Raw genomic sequence first — 24,782 nt, forward strand, 5'->3', positions numbered from 1 at the left:
TCTCCTATCCCTTCCTAAACCCTAAAGTTATTTCTGAAACTTTCTTCTGATTTACTCTACCACTTTCAAAGTTTCTGAAGACAAGTGGAATTAATGCATTATTGGTCTTTAGAAAGTAGCTTCAGAGGTCATCCCTACAAAAGCCTGAAGAGCTGAGACATTCTAGATGAGTCCTTAGGGAGTCAGAATTTGACAGTCAAATGAGGCTTAGCGGGGTGGGTAACACACCTTGGGCACACGGGCAGCTAGTCTCAGCTCTGATCATGACTTCATTGAAACTATCTAGTTCCATTACTGCCAGTGACCTAGCTTTGTTCTTACTGACATATTTTCAGTAAATATATGAGAGAAATATATTCTTGTTACACAGCTGTGCCCCTTCAACCCTTCATCAGTCATCAACTCTCTCTATTCCATTCTTTCTTAGTTCCACTAGTTTTTAAACTGTTTGTGAAAAAGACCTTATTTCCGAATCCAGTTTATTGTTACTCATCAGAGTCATTTGTAGACTTACCTCCGTCTCTCTTTTTTTCATGCCTTTTGGTGATTGTTGTGGTGCGTATTCCCTCTGTCCTTCTGATACCAACCAGGGTTCTTGGCCTTCCCCAATCAACAGGAATTGACTAGAGGCCAGACAAGAAATTCAGGCAAGGTTTTACTGGGGCCCCTGTGGCCGCAGGAGGGAGTTCCCTTGCTCGCTTCCCCAAGTGAGCTGGCTCCTTATATGGGGTGAGGGTAGGGGTGTGTCCAGGGGTCGGGCCAGAGGTGTTCTGCCCACCCCTTGGTGATGCTGTGTGCCGGGGGCATGCACAGTACCCTGCTTTGGCTCCTGATAGCCGGTTTGTGCTCCGGGCTCTCCAGAAGTGGCAGTTGGGTCTTTTGGTCTTTTTGTATCTCTTGTTCCAGAATCTGCCCCACCTGCTCGTGCACACAGTTATCTTTAGTCCCATACAGTTTCTTTGTATTTTGTTGCTGGAGGAGACGTGTGTCCAGCTGCAAGCACTGCAGCACTGCAGCAAGGGTCCCAGGTCCCAAGCTGTCTCACTTCCCTCCCTTTACTCCCTTGTGGATTCCCCCTTCAATCTGTTCATCCACTCGTCAAGCATTTCAGTGGCCTAGTGACCTAGGCATTGAGAATAAAAGAAAAGCTACAATCCTCTCCTGGCCTCTAGATGACCAGCAATCAAACTGGAGGAAAGATGGTGCGCCCACAGCTGTGCAGCTGAAGCACAGTGTGTGTCCAGTTGCCTGCAGGACGTTCCCACCCAGTTGCCGAGCAGCATTTCCAACTCAGGGCTCCAGTCTGAACACAGGATTACACCTGCCCTCCTCCCCACTGCTCCTCTTGCCAGGTTTCCTGTGTCAGCAAACAGCACCACTGTCCATTCAGTTGCCCAATCCGAAACCAAGGAGGCCTCCTTGCTCTCTTCTCTTCCCTCGGAGCCAGTCAGTCAGACACCAGGTCTCGTCCCTATCTCTCCCTGTCTCTTGACTCTGTCTGCCTCCGTCTACCCTCTGTCTATCACTCCTATCCTCTCACTAGACTATCACAATGGCCTCCTGACTGTTTTTGCCGCATCCTTCTTTGGTCCTCCTCTTCCAATCCATTCTTTCCGTAGAAGCCACAGTTGTACTTTAAAGGCACAAACCTGGTTGAGATACTGCCCTATTTAACATCCTTCCATGGTCCTCAGTGCACCAGGAAGGAGGCCCAACCCCTCGTGCTCTGGCCCCTGTGTCCCTGCGCAGCTCAGAGGCCTCCCCCTCCACCCCTCACCCCCACCCCCCACCCCCCACCCCAGCCTGTGGGTCTGGAACACACCGCGCAAGCGCTCTTCTCCCTGGGCCACGCTGTGTGCTGTTCCCACACCTTACACATGCCCCTGCCCCACTCTCCTCCCCATGGCCTCTTCACAGGAAATGTCCCCGCCCCAAGACAGGGTGATGTATCCTGACTCTCCCGTGCTTCAGCATGTTGGTCCTGCCTCTAAAAAATTGATTATGGAAGACCATTTGGGTGATGCAAACACACTTCTGTTTTTTTTTTTTTTTTTAACACTTCACAAAGCTGGCAGTCTCCATTCAGAGAACTACAAAACGGGGCGGGAGATAGGAAGCATTTATAGGATAAAGAAACGAGCAAGGAGAGAAATATAGAAACTCTCTGGCTGGCGCCACATAGTCGACCTTGTTTGTGGTGAGAAGAACAAAGAAGTAAGTATAGAGCCCAGAGCTGGCTTGACCTTGGGGGTCGGCTGACCCGGTCGACTGCGTTTCTGTCAAGCGGAACATTTACCGGGACAGGAAAGTTATCCAAGTTTCAGTTTGCTGACGTGGTACCTGGGCAGGAGCAGCTTTGTCTTGGGCCTAGAAATTTCTTTCAATGGTCCTTATGTAATAATTGCCTACTTGGCTTCACTCTTGTTCCCCACCTCCAGCCTAAGGACAGCATCTCAAAGCCTGGTTTAGCTCATCGCAGTGGAAAAACTCAATAGGTCTAGATGGTTTAACAAATGCAGGCTATGTGGTTTAATGGTTTAGAATTTAGGCTCCAGAAGCACAAAGCTTGGGTTAGGTTTCCCACTGGTAGCAAATTGTTTGCCTGGACCTGCGCTGGAGTCCTAGCCCAGGCCAGGATCCCTTGTCTCTGTCAGGGTCAGCGAGGTTCTTTTTCTGCTCAGATTCGTACAGACAATAATGAAACTGATGCTGAGACTGGAACAGCGCTACCTTTATTCAATGGCCAAAGAATGGAGAAGTCCGAACTTAATTGGCCAATCAACTTCTCAACCCGATTTGGACAGAGACACCTTGTATACAGGAGGTTTGGGGTAAAAGGGAGGGAATTGGAAAGAGAGGCAGGAATATTCATGACTTATCTGAGAACAGGGGTGTGATTTGGACCTGGAACTGAGGCAACATTCCTTTTCAGTCCTTGTATGAGCTTTTCCAGTTGTTGTCATGGCAATTGTCAGCTGTCATGGCACCTGTGGGTGTGTCTTTTAACATATGCTAATGTATTACAATGAGCATATAACGAGGCTCATGGTTACTGGAAGTCAAACCTTCTGCCGTCTTGAGCCTCATTGGTTCTAACCAGTACTCCTTTTTCTCTTTTCAGCTTCCTCCTGAAACTTAGATAGGAGCAATTGGTTTCCGTTAAGGGGAAGGGCAGAGGTACGATTCTGGGGCAGCAGCCTTGGTAACACGACCTCAGTCAACCTAGGGGCAAAAAGGCGGAGAGAGAATGTTCATTTCCACCGCTAAGGCTTATTCTTAGAAAAACTCAAGACTGACTGCTTGTCAGGTTCTGCTTGATGCCCAGCTGTGGCTGCATTCTTCTCTGCTTGGTTACCATCACTTGACCCGCTTTCATGACCTTCTGTCTGGTTCTTCCTTCTTTCCAGCCTTCCTTTCTTTCATTTTGAATATAGCAACAGAGAAGTCGTTCAGGAACTCTCTCCAATAAAGGATACAGGTATTACAGAAGTAAAATTCAGAAAGGCCTAATGGGGACTAGAATTACAAATGATAAGGATGCATTAATAGCTCAGGCTTCTGGAGGTGGGGGACTAGATTTCAACCCTAGATCTTTGTATTTCTACCTGTATGAACTCAGAAAGTTCAGCTGCCTTCTTTGATGGCTGGTGTATAACATGTAGGTAGTAATTGTACTAGTCAGGGCTCTTTGTTGCAAGCAGTAGAAACCAGCTGTGATTTAAGTTAAGATAAAAGGGGAGCTAATGGAAAGGTCACTGATACAGCTATTTCACAGACTTGTTGTAAGGATGGGTTTAAATAACGGGTAACAAATTACTTAGCACAATATGGCACATAGAAAGTATTAGAAGCGCTAGCTGTTATTGTACCATCAGTGTTTTATGATCATTGTTTTGAGCTCTGTCCTCAGTTTCTTGCCTGTCGCTTTGTTTTAATATAAAGTGATGCTATTCTTGATGCTTTGGTACATTCTTTCAATTTTTGAGAATTGGTCTCTGGAACCTACAGTTAACTAGCCATTTCTGGTCCAATCAACTATTGCCAAAAGGAGTAGGGTCATGTGACACAAACGTGGCCCCTAAACTCTTTTTAAATTTTTTTTTGAATTTTTGAATTTAATTAATTTTTTTTTATACAGCAAGTTCTTATTAGTTATCCATTTCATACACATCCGTGTACACGTGTCAATCCCAATTGCCCACTTCATACCACCACCACCACTACCCCCGCCGCCACTTTACCCCCTTGGTGTCCATACGTTTGTTCTCCGCATCTGTGTCTATTTCTGCCCTGCAAACCGGTTCATCTGTACCATTTTTCTAGGTTCCACATATATGCGTTAATATACGATATTTGTTTTTCTCTTTCTGACTTACTTCACTCTGTACGACAGTCTCTAGATCCATCCACGTCTCTACAACTGACCCAATTTTGTTGCTTTTTATGGCTGAGTAATATTCCATTGTATATATGTACCACATCTTCTTTATCCATTCATCTGTCGATGGACACTTAGGTTGCTTCTATGTCCTGGCTATTGTAAATAGAGCTGCAATGAACATTGGGGTGCATGTGTCTTTTTGAATTATGGTTTTCTCTGGGTATATGCCCAGTAGTGGGATTGCTGGGCTCATATGGTAATTCTATTTTTAGTTCTTTAAGGAACCTCCATACTGTTCTCCATAGTGGCTGTATCAATTTACATCGCCACCAACAGTGGAAGAGGGTTCCCTTCTCTCCACACCCTCTCCAGCATTGGTTGTTTGCAGATTTTCTGATGATGCCCATTCTAACTGGTGTGAGGTGATACTTCATTGTAGTTTTGATTTGCATTTCTCTAATAATTAGTGATGTTGAGCAGCTTTTCATGTGCTTCTTTTTGGCCTCTAAACTGTCACTTTGGGGCCATAGACAGGGCGGCAATTCTCTGAGAAGAGCAAGCAAAACTAAATCTAATTTACCTAAATACTTACCTGCTTTCTATGACCATGTCCGATATTATGCTAGAGAGATTTTAGGAGTTCTAGCTCAGTAATCAACATTAATTCACTGCTTCTACCACCTGTGATAACTGGGTGATTGCCTGAATCAATTCAACATTTATTGAGCACCTATACTACATATTAGTTACTGGTTATACAAAAGTAGTGCTTGCCTCTGATGTACCTGCTGTTTCATGGAGGAGACAAGTGATAGATTAATAATTATAATATATTGTGAATGTTGCAGTAGAAGCCTCCAGACTAAGTACAAAGGGCTTATAGAAGAGAATGGAATTAATTAGCCAAGGAGAGCAGTGGAGGGGAAGCAATTGGAGAGGATCTCGTGATAGGGATGACATGTGCCTTGGGTATTTAAGAACGCATAGGAGTTTGCCAGGCTGGCAAATGGAAAATAGAATGGGAAGGGGCACAAGGACCTTCAGATCCATCCTCTGGTTTACATTTTGTTGTGCTGAAGTTTATAAAATAGGAGAGATGACTTGGTCAGATTGGAGTTTCAGAGAACTAATTCTGGTGACAGGAAGGGGGGATGGTTTGGAAGGGGATTAGTGGAGGCAGGAGACCAATTAGGAGGCTGCTACCCTAGTTGTGAGAGATGATGAGGGCCTGACCTAAGGCAGTGAAGGCTGGGATGGATCTGAAGTAGTACATCTGGGACCAGTGAAACATAAATGGTGAGGCACAGGATGGAGCTGGGACTATTTTAAGGAGTCTCATTTGCCCGCTTAGTTGGACGGTGGTGTCATTCTCTGGTAAAGGACTCAAAGAAGGAAGAGGTGTCCTGGAGGGAGGATGATGAGTGCATTTTGACGTGGTGTTGAAGAGCCTGGGGAACATCCGGGTGAGACGTCTGTAAGCGTGTAGGGATCTGGAGGTCAGGAGAGAAGTTTGTTTGGTGCTGCTTGGGAGAAGCCTAGGCCTAGAACTAGCCCTGCAAGTAGAAATGACAGCTCCAGCCGGACCCTAGACTCATCCTGGGACCTGAGCCTCCAAGTCTGTTTCTGCCTGGTGCCCTGGTTTGTTCTGGTTGGTTATCTGCCCCGAGCCTGGAGTTCTGTCCTGCACATACATCACCACCGTAGCTGCTGCTCTGTTACCCTGTTCATGTTCTCGGTGTTGGCTGCCTGCCGCTTCCTTGGATTTCTGAAAGTTGCCTATCCAACGTGTAAAACGCCAGACTGTTGCTGGTGGTCGTCTGGACTGTATTGCTTTTGTCTTTGGAGACCCTCTAGGAAGCCATGGTCTGTCTGTGCAAAGAACCACCTCTCATGCCGCGGGCGGGGGGAGGGGGGGGGAGATTTTACCCAGTACCTACAATCAAGTCTCCGTAGCTGACATTCACCTTGCCTTGTGCTGCAATAACCAGAAAGCAATTTGACTTTAAAGAAATACGTATATAAACATGTCCTGAGCTCTCAGTAGTCGGGCAGGTTGGGGCTTTGCTGCAGTCATTTAAAGAGAAGATGGCCTTTAGAATTGCAACATCGCTCAGCTTTCAGAAGGCGAGCAGAGGTGGGGAGTCGCAATAAATCAAACATGTAGGTGTTGCCCCCAAGTGGTATGAAGTAGGTTAGGTTCCAAGGATCACTTTCTCTGCATGGCACCTTGAAGACCTGATGGAGGTGGTGTTTTAAAACATGACATCAACAAAGCCCGCGATTTGTAAATTGCGGAGCTCATCTACAATCCTTTGGGATTTGTCAGGGGTAAAATCCTGCTACCCCCGACCCCAGCACATATACTCGTGTCCACCCTGCTCCACTCCCGAATCCCAGCTGAGTTACAGCTGAGTCTGGAGGGGGTTACAGCTTTTACCTTGTCCATCATGGACACACCTGGGCCACCGTTACCTTTCCTCCTCACAGGATTGTGCCCTTCTGAGGGATGTCCTAGGACCTTTCTCTGGAAGGCAGAGCACTAGACTGAGACAGGAGAATTAAGTTCTGCTGTCAGTGCAGCCACAACTAAGTTGGGTGGCCTTGGGCAAGTCCTTTGACCTCCCTGGGCGCTGGTTTCCTTATTCACGCGGTAAGGGAGGTCACTGAAACACCTGGACAAGATAGTGCACCTTTCAGTTGGATCCATCACCTTGTCCATTTCAGCCCGTCCTCCCACCCCCTCCCCAGTTTCTGAGGGAAACCCACAGCTTGCTCACAGCTCCTGCCGCCCAGGCAGCCAGGTCTCATATGTACTATTTGAGTCCCTTCCTCATGCCCCACCTTCATCTTACTGGCCCGGGGATAAGTTTGCGACCCAGGAGCAATCCCTTTATAAGCTGGCTTTGTGGCTCAGGCTTAAAAAAGATGAACTGGATTCATCTCTTTTTTGGGGGAAATTTGAACAAAGGCCTTCCCCTCTCCGAAAAATATTTTTCAGTTAACAGTAAGGATAGAAGAGATTCTAGACCCCATAAGGCTCAACTGAACTTGTTTTCTATCCTTGGATGTTCTTTGAGATTTAAGGCTGCATCCATCTAATAATCTTCCCTGGACACAGAACCTTGACCAGGCTATAGCAGTGGGAGGAGGAAGCTTCTCTCCAGAGTTGCTAATATTTAGTGGGAGAAACAGACAAGTAACCCACCTTCAGCCTCTCCCCACTTCAGGATAATCTTCTACTCCTAGATTAGAGGAAGAGGGAGTTAGTCTTCTATCTGCTCCTGACCTGCCCACACTGCTGCTGTCTTCTATATGATATGCTCAGAAAAATTCGCGTGCAGACCCCCGAACTGCCATTTATTAGTTGTGTGACACTGAACAAATGACTTAACCTCTGTACCTCAGTTATCATGTCTGAAAGATGGGGATGATAATCATATTTATTCCATAGAAGTGCTGTGAGAATTACATGAGCACTGCACTTCGCTCTACTGTTTAACTCCTGGGTTTTAAACATGAACACATACCTGAGGGGATGATCCATCATCCTCACCTCTGCACTGCTTCAGTGCATGTTTTCTAATTGTGGTCAGTCAAAGAATTTGGCATGGAAACCAAGGAACAGTAGGACCGGGAACCTGCCCAAACTCTCACAGCACATTTATGACAGGAACAGACGCAGAATTTGCTTTCCGTGGCTCTTGGCTCAGTTTCATGTTCTTCATGTTGTATTGCCTCTGTGTATGGGTGTGTGTGTCTTCATGTGTATGCGTCAGTGTGTGATCGTGTATGTGTGTATGTACTGATTTCAACTTCTATACATAAAGAGCCACCAGCTGATTATTCCACTGCAGCTCAATAGAAGAGACCTCCCAATAGTAAGGTGGAGAGCTTCCAAGGGAAGAGACAGGTTCAGGTAGGGTAAATTCCTAGCCCTGACAACTTTTAGTCTTTTCTGTCTTAAGGGGCAAAAAGGCAAATGAATAATAAACAAATAAAATTCACATTAACCCGAGAAGGATCTCACACTGTGTTTTGAAAGGGGAAAAAAAAAAGAGAGTTGAGCTAGCAGAGCTAGTCCACGATGATTTAACAGGTGAGAGGGAGTGAGCTCCGATTGTTTCATGTCTCAGTCTATTAGGTACTGTGCAGCGCAGCAGATCCATTCTAATTTATACAGTTGTTCAGCAAAACTTTTGTGGGTTTTTAAATTGACTGTAATGTTTAGCAATTGGAATATAAATTTATTCAAGCCTCTTATTTGGTCCCCTCAATGGCGCATTACAAAGTGTTTTATAGTGTCTGATCTGCTTAAGTTTTACAATCAGCTTCTGTGGTTCCACACTTTGTATAGCTAGTGCTTTGTGTGGGGCTGGCTGTCCCTGCCTCCTGTTGGTCCCAAGGCTGCTCCCAGGGGCTGGTGAGGGGCTCTCCAGGTGAGCCTAAGGTGTCAACAGCCATTTCTTTGGTTCTCTCCTTTTCTGGGATTCTTACCAACTGTCTGTGGTCTAAAGCAACAGATACTAGTTTGATGTCATCCCAGTTGGGGCTTAGTCCAGGCTAAGATGAGGAAATACTAAATTCCCACACTTCTTTCTCTCATGGTTTCTTCTTTTATGACCAGACTTCTTGCCATAGACTATTATAGCCAGTCTTCACTCTCCCATGGGCCGCTTTGTCCTTTGTGATCTGCCTTCTCCAGAAACCTCCTACCGAAACTGCTTTCTCGGAGATCCACGATGGCCTCCGGTTGTCAGACTTAAGTGCCTGTGTTTTCTGGTGTCTGTAGTACTTCACATTGAACACACTTTTCTCTTGAGACCGTTTCTCCCTTGATCAGCCTGACATAAGCGTTACGTCTCCTGCGTTCTCTCATCCTTCTCCACATTCTCGTCTTCCCACACGTGTCTGGGAATAGCCAGCTGTCACCATCCTACACAGCGACGGGCACAGATCATACCTCTAAAGACTTCCCTGGACATTTCCCCCACCTGCTTCCTCCTCTGAACTTCCCTCTGGGTGCATTTTTTTTTTCTTTTTCTTTGTGGTACGCGGCCCTCTCACTGTCGCGGCCTCTCCCGCAGGCTCAGCGGCCATGGCTCACGGGCCTAGCCGCTCCGCGGCATGTGGGATCTTCCCAGACTGGGGCACGAACCCGCATCCTCTGCATTGGCAGGCGGACTCTCAACCACTGCGCCACCAGGGAAGCCCTGTGCTTTTTTTTTTTTTTTTTTTTTTTTAATGCTATTGACCACATTTTACTTTGTACTCACGGGCATAGCTGGGCTCCCCTTTCCCACGACTGGAAACTCCTTGAGGGCAGGGACTGACACAGCTTTGAAATTTCTGTGGTGCCTGGCACGCAAGAGTTTCTCCAGTTAACCCACTTTCAAATGTGTTTTTTTGAGACAAGAAGAAAAAGGATTTGGGGCTGCTGAGGAGAAAGAAAAGGTATGAGTGAAGTGAGATGAGGCTGCAGAGGTGATAGGAAAGGGCCAGATGGAGAAGGGAACTTTAGAGTTCTCTGAGGAGTCTGGATTTTACCCAGAGAACTGTAATCAACACAGGATTTCAAATGAACGAAACGATATGGAAAAATCGGCCTTCAAAACCCTTTCTGGCTCAGGTGCAGGCAAGAATGGAGAGGGGCAGACAAAAGATGATAACTTTGTTGAGGACAGTGAGAAAAAGGGAAGAGATTTGAAAAAAAAAAAAAGAATCTGGTAGGGAGAATGGATAGGAATCACAACTAATTGGATGTGAGGGATAAGGGGAAGAACAGGATGAAAAGTTCTTGCCAAACTTTGGACTTAAATAGCTGGTTGCATTGGGGTACAGATTTCATAATGAGAGACTGATTCAGCGGTGGGACTGCAGGTGGAGGGGCTGGGGAGAAGGAATTCCATTTGGGACCCGTTGAAGCTGGATGTGCCTATGAGACATTCAGGTGAAGATGTGGGTGGGACTAAAACTGAAACATTATGGATGTGGAGATGGCCGCTGGATCCTTGGGACTAGACAAGAGCATCTAAAAGGGAGTCGATAAGAAAGGCAGAGAGCCCGAGACAGAGCCTGGAAGATGCCAGCATCTGGGTTGGACTAGAGAAAGCAGTCAGCCACGAACACTGAGGAGGAGTCTGGGGTTTCTGAGCCCGAGGGACAGCAGGGTTTCCAGAGGATCACCTGCCTTGCACACTGTGGAGCAGCCATGTAAGAAGAGAACTGAGGGGTGCTTGCTGGGGGCGGTGGAGCAGATCAGGCGGAATCTGGTGGGAATGGGCTGAGAGGTAAGCGGGGAGTGAGGAAGCATGGAGTCTGGGCTGTAGAAAGCTCTGCTGAGAAGTTTTGCGGCAAAGTGGGGAGAAATAAGGGCCTCAAGGGACATGTGGGTTGTGGGGTGGCTTGGTTTGGCTGACGTATATTTATCTTTAAGGCAGAAGAGACTAGAGCATGCTTTAGTGTGGGAACGGAAGGGGCCTGGGAAGGGGGAGAGGACAATGTACTAGTAAGGTCCTCACAACGGACCTAGGGAATAGGTTCTCTTTTATAGATGGGGAAACTGGGGTTCACAGAGGTTAAGTGACTTGACCAGCGTCACAGGTGGTCAGTAATAGAGCCAGCACTTGAACTCTGAGCTGATTCCCAAACCCCTGCTATTGCTGTTACTATTACATTGACATTAGGGGCCAAATTTTTTTCTTTAAAGGTTTTTTTTTCCCTTAAATTAATTAATTAATTTTATTTTTGGCTGTGTTGGGTCCTCGTTGCTGTGCATGGGCTTTCTCTAGTTGCGGCGAGTGGGGGCTGCTCTTCCTTGCGGTGCGCGGGCTTCTCACTGCGGTGGCTTCTCTTGTTGCGGAGCACGGGCTCTAGGCGCGTGGGCTTCAGTACTTGCGGTGTGTGGGCTCAGTAGTTGTGGCTCGCAGGCTCTAGAGCGCAGGCTCAGTAGTTGTGGCGCATGGGCTTAGCTGTTCCGTGGCATGTGGGATCTTCGCGGGCCAGGGCTCGAACCCCTGTGCCCTGTACTGGCAGGCAGATTCCTAACCACTGCGCCACCAGGGAAGTTCTTTTTTTTTTTTCTTAACTGTGCTGTGTACTTCATGCTGGTGAAAAGCTTGCAGTATACCAAAGAAGGCTTTTTTTTTTAAGACCTAGGGTAATTGAACCGCATGCAGCGTTATAATATTGGAAATGAATGGATCTGATCGGAGGAAAGCCTCTTCCCACACATTGTGGTCTGAGATGCAGTAAACATATCATAATATAAAAATCCCTTCTGTGCTCCCTGTCTGAACAGGAGGCACGGGGCAGTTAATGAAGCTTGCGCCATTCGGTTTCTTCCTCACAAAGGGCTACTTGGATTTTTGTTGTGATTGTTCAATGCACATTCTGCCCCCTTGTGGCCAAGCTTTCCCACGACCTGAGGGGTATCCCCCCAAACCCCTGCAGGGCAGTATTGCTGGAGCTGCCTTCCACCTTGCAATCTCTCTGTCCAAAGCATTCATTCTCTTGCATGAATTTCTCTGTTCCTTTCATTCAGTCCTTTCTCTCTCCATGCCCTACAGTAACGTGCTGACTGATTGAAAAATCCAGGGGACCCGAAGTCCAGTGCCATTTCATAGCCATAGAGCCTTGAATGGGGTTGTTACCATTTGAGAGCCTGAGCCTGGAGGTATGGACATGGGCTTTGGAGGCTCCAGGCACAGCGTAGGCACCCACCTGCTAAACTATTAGTTTCTTCCCCTGTGACATGGGGAAAATGTCAACTGCCTCAGGACTTCAAGGCCAAATGTATGAAAATGCCCTGGAACATCATAGTTGTCCAGTAAGTAGATGTTGGGTCTCATCTTTCTTTGGCCTAACTGCTTTATTTCTGGGATGATCTTCTAAGAGTAAGTGAGAGCTGTCTCTATGACAACGGTTTAGCAGTGTTGCCTATTGTGATGGTCTGGTTTTTTGTCCATATCCCCACTGGACCATAAGCTTTTGTGAGGTTAGAGATCTTGTTTGTGTTTCCACTGCTCAACACATAAGCCATTCAATAAATCTTTGTTGAATGAATAAAAACCAATATGTGGGTCTTAATGCCAATCATCTCAGGCCACTTTTTAGGCTCACTAAGTTTTGAGAACTCCTGCTTTAGAAGTTCTACTTCTTAGGAATCAAGCCATAAATAGAATCTAATTTGGGCCTTATCTTTGCTCTCTAAAATTTGCTTCATATCTGATGACTTTTGACCTTGGCTGGAAACCAGAGATCATGACCTTCTGCTAGATACTTTGTGAGAAGGGCTGGTACATGTGTCTATAGAATGGGGTCTGATGTAATTATGAGGCTTTTCTGAAGGGCTTGAACTTGGTTTATGGTTAAGGGGATTATTACAGAAAAGACAATTAGCATCTCACTTGCTGACTGTATGCTTGAAATCTTTCCAAATCAAACAGTGTTTTTTTTTTAATATTCAAAACATTTAAAAATTATTTAGTTTTTGATTAGAAATGGCCCTTTCTGTTTCCTGACGCTTTTTTTTTTTTGAGCCAGCGTCTTTAGAGTTTCCAAATGAGCTCATGGAGATGATCTGATTCCCTCTAGTTCCAGGAAAGCTGCTCTCTTTCTTCTTCTTTTTATTTTTAATATATATATTTATTTATTTATTTGACTGTATCAGGTCTTAGTTGCGGCACGTGGAATCTTTGTTGCTGCATGTGGGATCTTTTAGTTGCGGCATGTGAACTCTTAGCTGTGGCATGTGGGATCTAGTTCCCTGACCAGGGATCAAACCCAGGACCCCTGCAATGGGAGTCTTAACCACTGGACTACCAGGGAAGTCCAAAAGCTGATCTAATGTTGCCGTCTCTCTTGACCTTCTTGGGATATCAATTGTACAAGCACAGAAAAAAAAGCCCAGGCTTTCCTCTGGTCTTCTGTTGCCAGCGTGCTTCTACAGAACTTTGTCCCCAAGGAAAACCACTTATGAGACCCCCAATCTTGGGGCAGATGCCTCAGTCATTTCCACGGCTCCTGCCTCAAGTGACTATTTTAATGTTTAAGTTTCAGGAACTCTTCATTTGGGAAAAACCCAATCCTCTTCTCTCTCATGAATTAAAACAAAAACAAAGAAGCCAGTCTGGTCAGAACATTGAAGTGAGGGAGGAGGGTAAAGCCTGAGCAGCATGATGCTGGCAGGTGTTTGCTCCCCGATCCAGGGAGTGTTAACAAGAATATTTATTACATGCCAGGCGTTGTGCTAATCTTATCACAGGCCATATATCTAATATGATCTTCACAACAGCAGCTGTGTTGTGGCTACGTGGCTTCCATTTTACAAAGGAGAAACTGAGGCTCTGCGTACACAGCCATTGAATGACTTGATAAGGATCATGCAGTCAGGAAGTAAGAGCTAGGATTCCAATTGAGGCTCATTTCACCCACATTCTTTTTTTTTTTTTTTTAATATTTATGTATTTACTTGGTTGCGCTGGGTCTTAGTTGTGGCACTTGGGCTCCTTAGTTGCAGCTCATGGGCTTCTTAGTTGCAGCACATGGGTTCCTTAGTTGTGGCATGCGGGCTTCTTAGTTGCGGCATGCGAACTCTTAGTTGCGGCATGCATGTGGGATCTCGTTCCCTGACCAGGGATTGAACCTGGGCCCCCTGCATTGGGAGCATGGAGTCTTATCCACTGTGCCACCAGGGAAGTACCCCCACATTCTTAAAAGTGGACCCCAAGGATGTGTGCTGATGATCCCCTAGGGAGATGCTGATGCTGTGCCAGCTCTAGCTCTCTGGAACCCATGGAAACGGCTCCTCTAACAGCGTGGTCTTTGTAATGCAATCAGTACCTCCTTTGACTTGGAAGTGTTAGGTCTTGATTTCTCCCTACCCAAAAGTCTGAATCAGTCTTGGTCTGAAGATCCAGTTTTATTTTATAGAAATTCAGTTGATTTCTCCATTGTCTCTGAGTGGTCCTGCTGCGTTTCTTTCTTCCCCTGACTTTTCTCCTTTGCCTATAAAGAGTGTTCTCTTTCAATCTTGCTGGGTGATTTGGCACCAGTTCTTCATTAGTGCAAACGGCTTCTCCTTTTAGACAATCAATATATCATGGGCTAAGGAGAGTGCTGGTGGCAGGCCCAGGGAGGGATGACAGAAAGCCTGGGGAATGGGTTGAAATGATGGCTGAACACCATCCAGCAAGGCAGGAGGGGGGCAGGAAAAGAGCCAGAAGTACCAGGGAGAAGGCGGGTGGAAGGGCAGGTGCATGGAAAAGTGCCAGGAATGAGTGCAGAAACAAAATGGGTTTTGTGGAAACACTGTTGCTCACATTAACCCCGAAGTTCTTTCCTGTTGAGAAGATAACAGTGGGAAGTTAAATCCCTTGCTGCTAGAGTGTGGGGTGAGGTGGAGAAGATTGCTGATCTGGACTGCAGGCGGCTTGGTAAAGCCATACATGGGGGAAGAGAAGCAGTTGTTTTTTCTTTGAAACAAGAGGAGCTATTGATTTGATGGTTGGCGCTGCCTTTGCAGTGTGTTGGGGGCTGGACGTCCTCTGTGGTCTCCCCTCGGACACAACTTCTTCTGCTTGGGCTGCTCTCAATAGGAAATCTCCCCGTGTGAGGTGACGTTCTCCAGGTTAATTTCATGTAATCCATGGGGATTTTGAGTTGATGGTGGGATCTCTGTATTGTACCTGTTGACTCTTTTTCCTGAGACAGCGCAGTAGAAGGAGTAAGCAGTTGCCAGGGCAGGGGGGTAGAAACTTTCCATCACCTTTTGTTCTCAATCTTCAGAGCAGTAATGACAGAATCTGGGCACAGTCCTGATGGAATAGAGAGACTTGTTTCTGGAAGATTTCTCTCCAGCAAAAACAGAAAATCCTATTCAATGAACCCAACGTAAGTAAACCAAACCATACAAAAAAATACGAAGTCATATTCTGTGGTAGCCAGCATCCTAAGATGACCCTCGATGACCATGTCCGTGTATAATCTCCCCTTGAGTGTGGGCAGAGAGGGTAACTTGCTTCTAACCAACAAATCATGGCAAAGGGGATGGGTTATTACTCTCATGATTACGTTACCTTATATGGCAAAGGTGAAGAGATTTGATGGCTATGATTAAAGTCCCTGATTGGTTGACTTTCACCAAAAGGGGCCTAGCCTAAGTGGGCTTACCCAGTCAGGTAAGCCCTTACAAAAGGGTCTAAAGATCAGAGACAGAAGTAGTCAGATACTCCTGTTGGCCTTGAAAAACCAAACTGCCATGTTAGAGAGAGGGTCACATGGCAGTTGTCTGTGCGTGGCCTCCAGGAGCTGATGTCCTCAGTCCTACAACTGCAAGGAATTGAATTCTGCCAACAACCAGTGAGCCTGGAAAAGGACCCCACACCTCAGACAAGATCGCAGCCCCTGCTGACCCCTTGATTTCAGCCTGGCAAGACCCTGGATAGAGGACCAAGCTAACCCACACTTGGTCTCCTGTTACACTGAACTGGGAGGTGATAAAGCTGTGTTATTTTAAGTGGCTAAATTAGTGGTAATCTGTTCGGCAGTAATAGAAAACAAATACAGATCCTGGTGGATTTTTTTGTTTTTGTTTTTGCTTTTAATGAAATCTCGACAAGTCTTCAAGATGCCATCTACTTTAAGACTTTACTGTCACCAACCTAAATTGGAGCCGCAATTATTCTCTCCTTCAATCACTACCTGCCATGACTCTCTGGAAACCACCTCTCAGGAAGTCCTGTCACAAAGGGCTTCCTGTGAGCTTGCTTCTGGGGGCTGCAGGAAGAGAAATAAAACAAAGAGGTGCTTTTCTTCTGGTTCTCGTGTTGTGAACTGGTGGTATGCAAATTCCCGCGTACGTTAGGCACAATCCTTCCGTAGGCTTTTGAGCTCTCTCAGCAGTGGTCTAGTGAGGGAGACTGCAAGGGAAGGTACTTCTGGGACTGCGGGCTCCCTCCGATATGTAAATCATCCAGCGATAGGCGCATGACTTCTCAGGGCGGCAATCCTGTCCTCCTGGCCTTCTGAGACATCGCCTGAGAGTTAAAAAGCCTTCATGTTTTGCTGCCCTTTAGCCCATTTTTGTCGGGAGCATCTTCAAGAGCGTGGACAACGTGATTTTGTGGTTTAAAGTATAGAATTTAGACTCATGAAGGCTGGGGATGCCAAGACACAGTGCTGACTTGGCTGTGTATTTCATTGCACTGGACTGGTCTCTACTGGAGCTGTTTACAGTGCCGGACCTCCAGTAAATATGGCAGCCTCACTGTACTCATTTTGGCATTATCAGGCTCAACACTGTGCCCTGGGATATTTGTTCAATGAATAAATCCTGTTTTACAGAGAAGGAAAATGGAGGCCATTGGGGACTCAAACTCTTGCCCAAGGTCGCACAGCTTGCTAGCAGCAGAGCTGGTTCTGGAACCCCAGCCTCCTGAGTTCCTGTGCCTTTCTTTCCACCCTGCGTCCCACAGGCCTAATGTGCCATTGAGGAGGCAGAGGCAGAAAGAGGACCGAGTCTTCTGCCCAAGGACTCGAGCAGGTCAGCAGCTGCATCCAGATTCCACCCCAGTCCCGTCTCCACGGCCACCCTGGCCTCCGTCAGGCAGCTCTTCGCTCCGTTTCCGTGTCATGTGCATGCTGCCTGATGGCCTCCCTGTCCAATTCCCTCCAGTGCCGTTTTCAGCTTCACGCTTCATGAATTTTATTCGCAATCGATAAATAAACCTATTATCATCAGGGTTTTGTATTCTCATCATATATCGTCATCTGTCATAAGCCATTTCATGCAGGAGTCCGGTTCATTCAGCATATCCCACTCATCTTTATTTCCGAGTCAGTGACTGAGAGACAAACCCAAAGTGCATAGTCCAAGAATTCAGCTTTTACTCCGTAACAGAATGTCAAACGATAAACATCGTATTTAGACGTTATTATATTTGAGATTCATGCCGGGGGAGAAAAAAAGTCATTACCTTGTCAGGCTCTCTGTACTTATTGGAAGCGACAAAGTATTTTGTTTTTCTATTCAAATGGTGTGGATCTGATGGAAAAGCGGCTTTTCGTTAAGCTGTGTTTTCAAAATGTGGTGGCTTCTGGCCATATCTGCCGGTTCGTGGAGGCAGCTGATCGGGGTGTAGCTCTGGATTGTCAGATAAGTCGGAGTCGCAGTTACGTATCAAAGTATCCTTTGTGGGAGAAGCTCAATTATACCGGATGTCTAATTAGGATCCCCACTTCTCGGTTACTGCCGCAGTCCTTGGGAGCAGCAAATATTACTCAATAGATTCCCGAGTGGGAGAGGCAAACACTCCATGACTGGGATGGTTTATGGTCAAGGAATTTTAATTGAAGGGTTAGCAACTAGGATTCTAAATCATAGTTGATAGTTCTTAACCCTAGGATAAGTAGTACTGAGCTCTCTGTTGTTTCCCAGCCCTTTACGTGTCAAAGTAGTAATAGATAACGGTGATATTTATGATATCCTGGGACGAAACTGACATTCTGGGCTGGCAGCCATCAGCCCCAAGGATGAATGTCGGGCATCCTGTGACTGTTGATGGTGCGCTGGGTGGGAAGCTGTGCTCTGAGAAGGAATGGCCGTGCAGGCTCAGCTTGTTTAAGTCTTACATCTTCTGAGTTTTCTTGGGTCCCATTTTCAATATAAAAGAAAGGTCTTTTATAGAACCTTCTTTTAAAGAACCTTCATAGAGCCAGTGTGGTGTGTATGTAGGTTCTGTTCTGCAAGTCTGGAGAGGCTGCTCTGTTTGGTAAAATCCAAATCAAAACAGAGGCGAAGGCGGTACCTCTTCCAGCCGATGACGTGTGTGGATCTCATCCTATAAGCAGCCTGATGCTCACGTGCAGGCAGCGCAGCACATGAAATATATGAGGGTTCTTTGAACAAGGAAAGACTGGAGGAGAAAATCAGGGTTGAGAGGCGTTGAATATCTTTTACTTTGACATGGGCTGTAATTGACATTTATTGGGAACGTATTTGCTGGGAACTTGAGAAATGCCTTACATGCTTTATCTTTCTCGATGTTCCCAACAACCAGTGAATAAGACCTTTGCTTTCTCCGGTTTTACAGAGGAGGAAACTGAGGCTTTGAGAAGTTAAGCAACTAAGCTAGGAACAGCTGGGATTAAAACCCAAGTCAGACTCCAAATCACGTGCTGAGAATGTCTCCCTGTGCGGCTCCCAGAACGCCGAGGGAGGGGTACAGGGCCTGATCCTGGGAAGAGTTTTATAATCAAACGTGAACGTGATTTTCTTTGTTTGATACTAAGCCTGAAGACTGTTTTCATTCTTATATCTGCTCCTCACTTTTCCTACCTTGGACAAATTCCTTAACCTTTGTACCTTAACACATTATTTATTTATTTATTTAAATTAATTAATTTATTTTTGGCTGCGTTGGGTCTTCATTGCTGCATGCGGCTTTCTCTAGTTGGAGCGAGGGGGAGCTACTCTTTATCGCGGTGCGTGGGCTTCTCATCGTGGTGGCTTCTCTTGTTGCGGAGCACAGGCTCTAGGCACACAAGCTTCAGTAGTTGCAGCACATGAGCTCAGTAGTTGTGGCTCGCGGGCTCTAGAGCATGGACTCAGTAGTTGTGGCACGTGGGCTCAGTAGTTGTGGCTCGTGGGCTCCAGAACGCAGGCTCAGTAATTGCGGTGCACAGGCTTAGTTGTTCCGCGGCATGTGGGATCTTTCCGGACCAGGGCTCGAACTCGTGTCCCCCGCATTGGCAGGCAGATTCTTAACCACTGCGCCACAGGGAAGTCCCTACATTATTTATAAAAGGAGGACGATGATATTGCAGTTGTCAGAAGGCAAGAATGCTTTCTCCATTGTGAGATACACATGGTTTTAGAAAAGGGCTCTTTTCTAAAACCTTGCGGTCCCTTGCGGTCCAGTGGTTACGACTGTATGCTTTCACTGCCAAGGGCCCAGGTTCAATTCCTGATTGGGGAAATAAGATCCCACAAGCTGTGCAGTGTGGCCAAAAAAAAAAGTACTTTTAACGCTTTAATATTGGATTGTGAGCCTAAGAAATATTGGGTTGGCCAAAAAGTTTGCTCGGGTTTTTCATAAGATCGTACTAAAAACCCGAACGAACTATTTGGCCAACCTGATAATAAAGGAGAGTTAGTATTTTCTTAGCTACAATTCATGGCCAAGAGGCTATGGCATTTACTGAATTTTTTTCAGTCCAGTAAGCAATATATCTAGTCACTAAATAATGACTAGAGATTGCTAGGGCCACTGAGATTACCCCAAGAGGAATGTTACCTTGGGAGAAAAATATCTTCTTAGCAGCTGATGAAAGAATTTTCTGTGGGGCCTGGCCTTCTGAAAAGAACTCTGATAAACTCACTCCAGTGGGGAAACAAGCCTTAGGCCTCCTTTTCTCCAGCAAGAAGAAACAGACAAGGAGAATCTGGACCTCATGAATCACTTTCTCCCACCTGAGTCTGAAGCCCAGCTCCAGCAGTTACTAGTGGCTGACCTTGGACAAATTACTTAATTTCTTTATGCTTTGGTTTCCTCATCTATAAAGTTGTAATCACAAGAATATCAACCTTTGAGGGTTGTTACGAAGCTTGAATAACAGCTCTTATCTTGCACACAGTTTAAAACAGAAAGGGGGAACATTCTAACCCAGAGTGGGGACATTCTAACTCTGAGGCTTTGTAGTGAGAATGAAAAGGATTTGAGGGGATGACAATAATGTCTAATGGGAATCTGTTAATTTGTATAGTATAGCTTCTCATTGTTCTCTCCAACAGTCTTCCTGATTTTGGAAATAAAAAAATATAGAAAAGATCTGGTAACTGACTATACTGCTGAACTGAATGAATAAGCATTTTCAGAACTCTAATGGAAAACTGATGAATTCATAAAAGTGCTAACAAAAGATCAAGAGGAAAAAAAAATTAATTACATGGGACTGAGTGAACTGATGGGGATGATTATAATTTTTGTGACTTTCTGTTTGAAAAATAAAAAAGAGACTGTCAAATGTTAAAAAAAATAAATTTGAATTCTAATTAAAAAATATATATATATAGAAAAGATAAAAATAATTAGCTACATTTTCACCACTCCAAAGCAATCACTGTTAATGGTTGGTTTATTTGTTTCCAGTTATTTTGGAAAGGCAAGGGGTGGGGGGTGGCTAGGAGGGAGGAAAGGATATTTCTATTTCTTAAAATATTATAGGCTTATTATAAATAATTCAACAATGCAGAAAATATAAGGGTAAAATTTAAATCACCCCAAATTCTACTCTCTAGATGTTACTATTCTTAGTAGATTAACTGCAAATATTTGTGTGTGTGTATATGTGTATGAGAGAAAACAGGTAAAAATGTTAATAATTCTGAAGTTATATAATAGGTATATGATGGTTTACTTTTGGGGTTGTTTGAAAATTTCCAGAAAATGTTAAAAAAAGAAACTTTAAAAACTGGAATCATAGTATATACTCTTTTAAATAAATACTTAGTTCAAGTTTACTGAGTTTAATAGAAAAAAAAATACACGAGTAAAACTAAAGAATGCTGAATTTTGAATAATTATTTTTTTCTACCATAAGAGATACCATTTCATTTTTTAAAATTGAGGTAACACTGATTTATAACATTATGTAAGTTTCATGTGTACAACATTATGTTTCTACTTCTGTATACACTACAACATGCTCATCACCAAAAGTTTAGTTTCCATCTCTCACCATACAGTTGACCCCCTTTAGCCAGTTCACCTTCCCCCACCCCTCTTCCCCTCTGGTAACCAGTAATCTGTTGTCTGTATGTATGTGTTTGCTTTTGTTTGGTTTGGTTTGGTTTGCTCATTTATTTATATTTTTATATTCTACATATAAGTGAAATCGTATGGTATTTGTCTGATTTATTTCACCTAGCATAATATCCTCAAGGTCCATCCATGTTGTTGCTAATGGCAAGGTTCTATCTTTTTAATGGCTGAGTAGTATTCCATTGTGTGTGTGTGAGTGTGTGTGTGTGAGTGTGTGTGTGTGTGTGTATATGTATATTTATATACCACATTTTCTTTATCCATTCATCTGTTGATGGACACTTAGATTGTTTCCATAAGAGATACTATTTTCTAAAAGATACTATTTTCTAATGCTTAAAAATAATTAAGGCAAACATTCAGTTGTGTGGAGTCATAGTTTTTAAACTAGGGTTCCATTGTAGACAGTATCTACCTTTGAAAGACAAGGACCTTGTTACTCTCATCCTCTCTTCATCTCTTCTCCTATACCTCTCAATTTTTGTTAGTTATATTTTTTTATTGTACAGGTTTACAACATTCACATTATCTTCAGTTTCATAATTTCTATAGTAGTATTGAATCAATGTTCAAACGGATTCAGTGTTTACCATTTGACCTTCTTAACATGACTTCTTTATTCTTGAATTAATTATTTTGCTGCATCTCTTAATTGGTTGGATTTCATGATCATAAAGTTTTTTTAAGAAGCTGCTTGTGTGTTTCATGTGTCCCATTGTCTTCCCATTGTACCCAGATGAAGTACTGGCTGGACGTATCTGAGTCACAGTTTCTTTCCATTAGAATGTTGTAGATATTTCTTCAATGTTCTCTGGCACCGATGTTTGAAACCAACTGATATTTTTTTCCTTTCTTCTTTAGGTGATTTTGATTTGGCTATCTGGATGCTGAATAATTCTTTCATTTTAATCTTTGGAGTTCAATAATGTAAGTAGAATTTGTCTCAATTTTGAACTTGTTATTTCACATATTCCCAGAACTTGATGTGTAGCTTTAGTTTTTCATTTCAGGAGAATGCTCTTATATCTTTGAACATGTCTTCTGTTTCACTGGGGGAGGAGGGATATACTTCAAGAATCCTGATTATCCTATATTGAAAGGTCTTTTTATGTCTTCGATATCTATTAGCTTCACATTGATTTCTTTACATTTGTCTTTTCCTCTGCATTTAGTGTATTTATCTCTAGTCATTCCTATGTGTTAGTAATGAATTTTCAGAAGTACTTAATCTATTCCTGGATTTTTCTAATTTTTATATTCATTTTATTATAATGTTGCTTCAGCTCTCAATTAGTTTTTCTAATTTACTTTTTCACCCCAACTGTTATTATTTTGTCCTTGAATTCTTTTTTTTAGAATTTGTTTATTTACTTAGTTTTGGCTGCGTTGGGTCTTCGTTGCTGTGCACGGGCTTTCTCTAGTTGTGGGGTACTCTTCGTTGCAGTGTGTGTGCTTTTCATTGTGGTGGCTTCTCTTGCTGTGGAGCATGGGCTCTAGGTGCGCAAGCTTTAGTAGTTATGGCACGTGGGCTCACTAGTTGTGGCTCACGGGCTCTAGTGCGCAGGCTCAGTAGTCGTGGCGCACAGGCTTAGCTGCTCTGTGGCATGTGGGATCTTCCCGGACCGGGCTTGAACCCGTGTCCCCTGCATTGGCAGGCGGATTCTTAACCACTGTGCCACCAGGGAAGTCCTGTCCTTGAATTCTTGATTTTAAAAAATTCTTATTTCGTTGTTCTAGGGTGCAATGCACTTGTTTTTGGTTTGTTTTGCTGTATTTGTGCACATAGTTTCCATACTGGCTTATTTTTGTTTGCTTGATTTATATCTTGCTCATGTTCAAGGAATTTTGTCTAGATTTTCTGTTTGCTCTGATATAGTTTGGATGACTTTTTAACTTTATTCCCACAATATCTCAAACCAATTTGCTTTTCCTCCAAATTATAGTATGAGACTGAGTTTCTACTTATTCATAATGTGAGAAAACGTCAGGATCTTGGGCTTAAGTGGGGGGGAGTGGGTGAAGGGAGAGAGCTCATCTCAGAGTTAAGCTGTCTTTGTTACACTATCTGGGCGCCTTCCGGAGATTCTTTTCATATGTTTTCTACAGCTTCACTGCATATCATTCAAGGTGTATTGAACATCTTCTCAGTAGTGCCTATTGCCCTGGGGCACTCACTTTGGCTCAGGTCTGCCCTGTCATTCATTTTCTCCATTTCATACATTTCTCCTGGCAATGGTTCCTGTCAGGAGAGGAGAGAGTTACGGTTAACAACTCTGCTTGCTACTCTCCAGGTCTGTGTGTATTAGTGAGAATGCTCGATATTTTGTTAAAATCAACAGTTTAAATTCTTGGGGGAAAGGATGAGGGATTGTTCAGAAATGGATTTGTGTTGAGCCTCTTCTCTTTGCTCCAAAATGTCTCATGTTGAAACTTATTAACAGATTATGACCCTTTTTGTATTTGGCTGCTGTCATGAAATATTTTTGCCTTATCTGTTATTATTTTTTTCTTATTCTGTTAGGTGTCAAGGGACAAAAATTCAGTCTGCCATCTTAACATGACACCAAGTAATTTTTCAGTGATTCTACATGGTTCACTATTAGTTGGTTTGAATAGAATTCCATTTTAAGAAGCTTGAATATGAGGAGGAGATAGCAAGGTCTGAGTTTCAGTGAGGTTGTATAAGAACCTGTAGGCCTATAATGTAAGTTATTAAAATTTATGCATATTTACACATGCATATTGAACAATGCTTATTTGAAAATGGGAACAAAATGCAATGACAAAACAGCAATTTCTGATGAATGGGAAAACCATGTTTTTGTTAGATAACCTTCAGGAATTTTGTTTGTTTCAAAAAGATTTGTTCATCTAGAAGGGAAACTGACACAATTAGTAAAGATCCAGAACATCAAAGTCAAACCAGAAATCGATTTTGAACCTATATTTCAGACGGGCATGTGTCCTCCACAACATGATGTCAAGATGGTTGGTTCTTGGGGGCTGGCGTACCTCTCCTACAACTAAGAAGTGAGGGAAGTAGTTACACTGCAAGGTCAATGCTGATGGAGCCAAGGAAAGATGTAAAAAGTCACTTAGAAGAAGAAGCCTGGCCTCCTGGCTTGCAAGACTGTAACCTAACAGGCACTTATTTAAAGAAATAATGTGTCTGAAGAAGAGGGCTTGGTCTGTATGGGAAGCATAGGAAAAAGAGAATCACCAAGGATCCCTTTTCTTTTACCCGATAACAGTTTTGTCCCTGGGAGTGGGAGAATTTACCGTCAGACTTCCAGAAATTCCAGTCCCCAAAGCAAGAGTATCCCTATTGTGAGCCTGATGTTAAAACATGAGCTTCATCTGACTCCCCCTTTTCTGTTTCCGTGTCCTCACAGCAGTTTTCTGGTTCTAGTGAAGGTCTGCTCGTGTAGAGAGAGAAAGCAGAAAATATACAGATTTTAAATATTTGAGTCTTCCACAGTGATTTCTCATGGTAATGAGTGGCTTCTGATTACCATTTGGTTTTCCCTGACTACAGGGAGAAAAGGAGATTGTCATGCCAACCTGAATAATTCCAGTCTGTG

General features: G+C 44.2%; 1 long non-coding RNA gene across 2 annotated transcripts in view; it reads left to right on the forward strand.

Annotated features, from left to right (window-relative positions):
- LOC307182854 overlaps positions 1 to 24,782 on the forward strand; it is a 260,562-nt gene that overhangs the window by 44,825 nt on the left and 190,955 nt on the right. For both annotated transcript variants that reach the window (XR_013827277.1, XR_013827278.1), the window contains exon 3: positions 22,063 to 22,128. This is a non-coding gene — a long non-coding RNA (uncharacterized lncRNA). The remainder of the gene's footprint in view (positions 1 to 22,062; positions 22,129 to 24,782) is intronic.

Source organism: Stenella coeruleoalba, assembly GCF_951394435.1.
Source record: "Stenella coeruleoalba genome assembly, chromosome: 2".
Classification (NCBI taxonomy): Eukaryota; Metazoa; Chordata; class Mammalia; order Artiodactyla; family Delphinidae; genus Stenella; species Stenella coeruleoalba.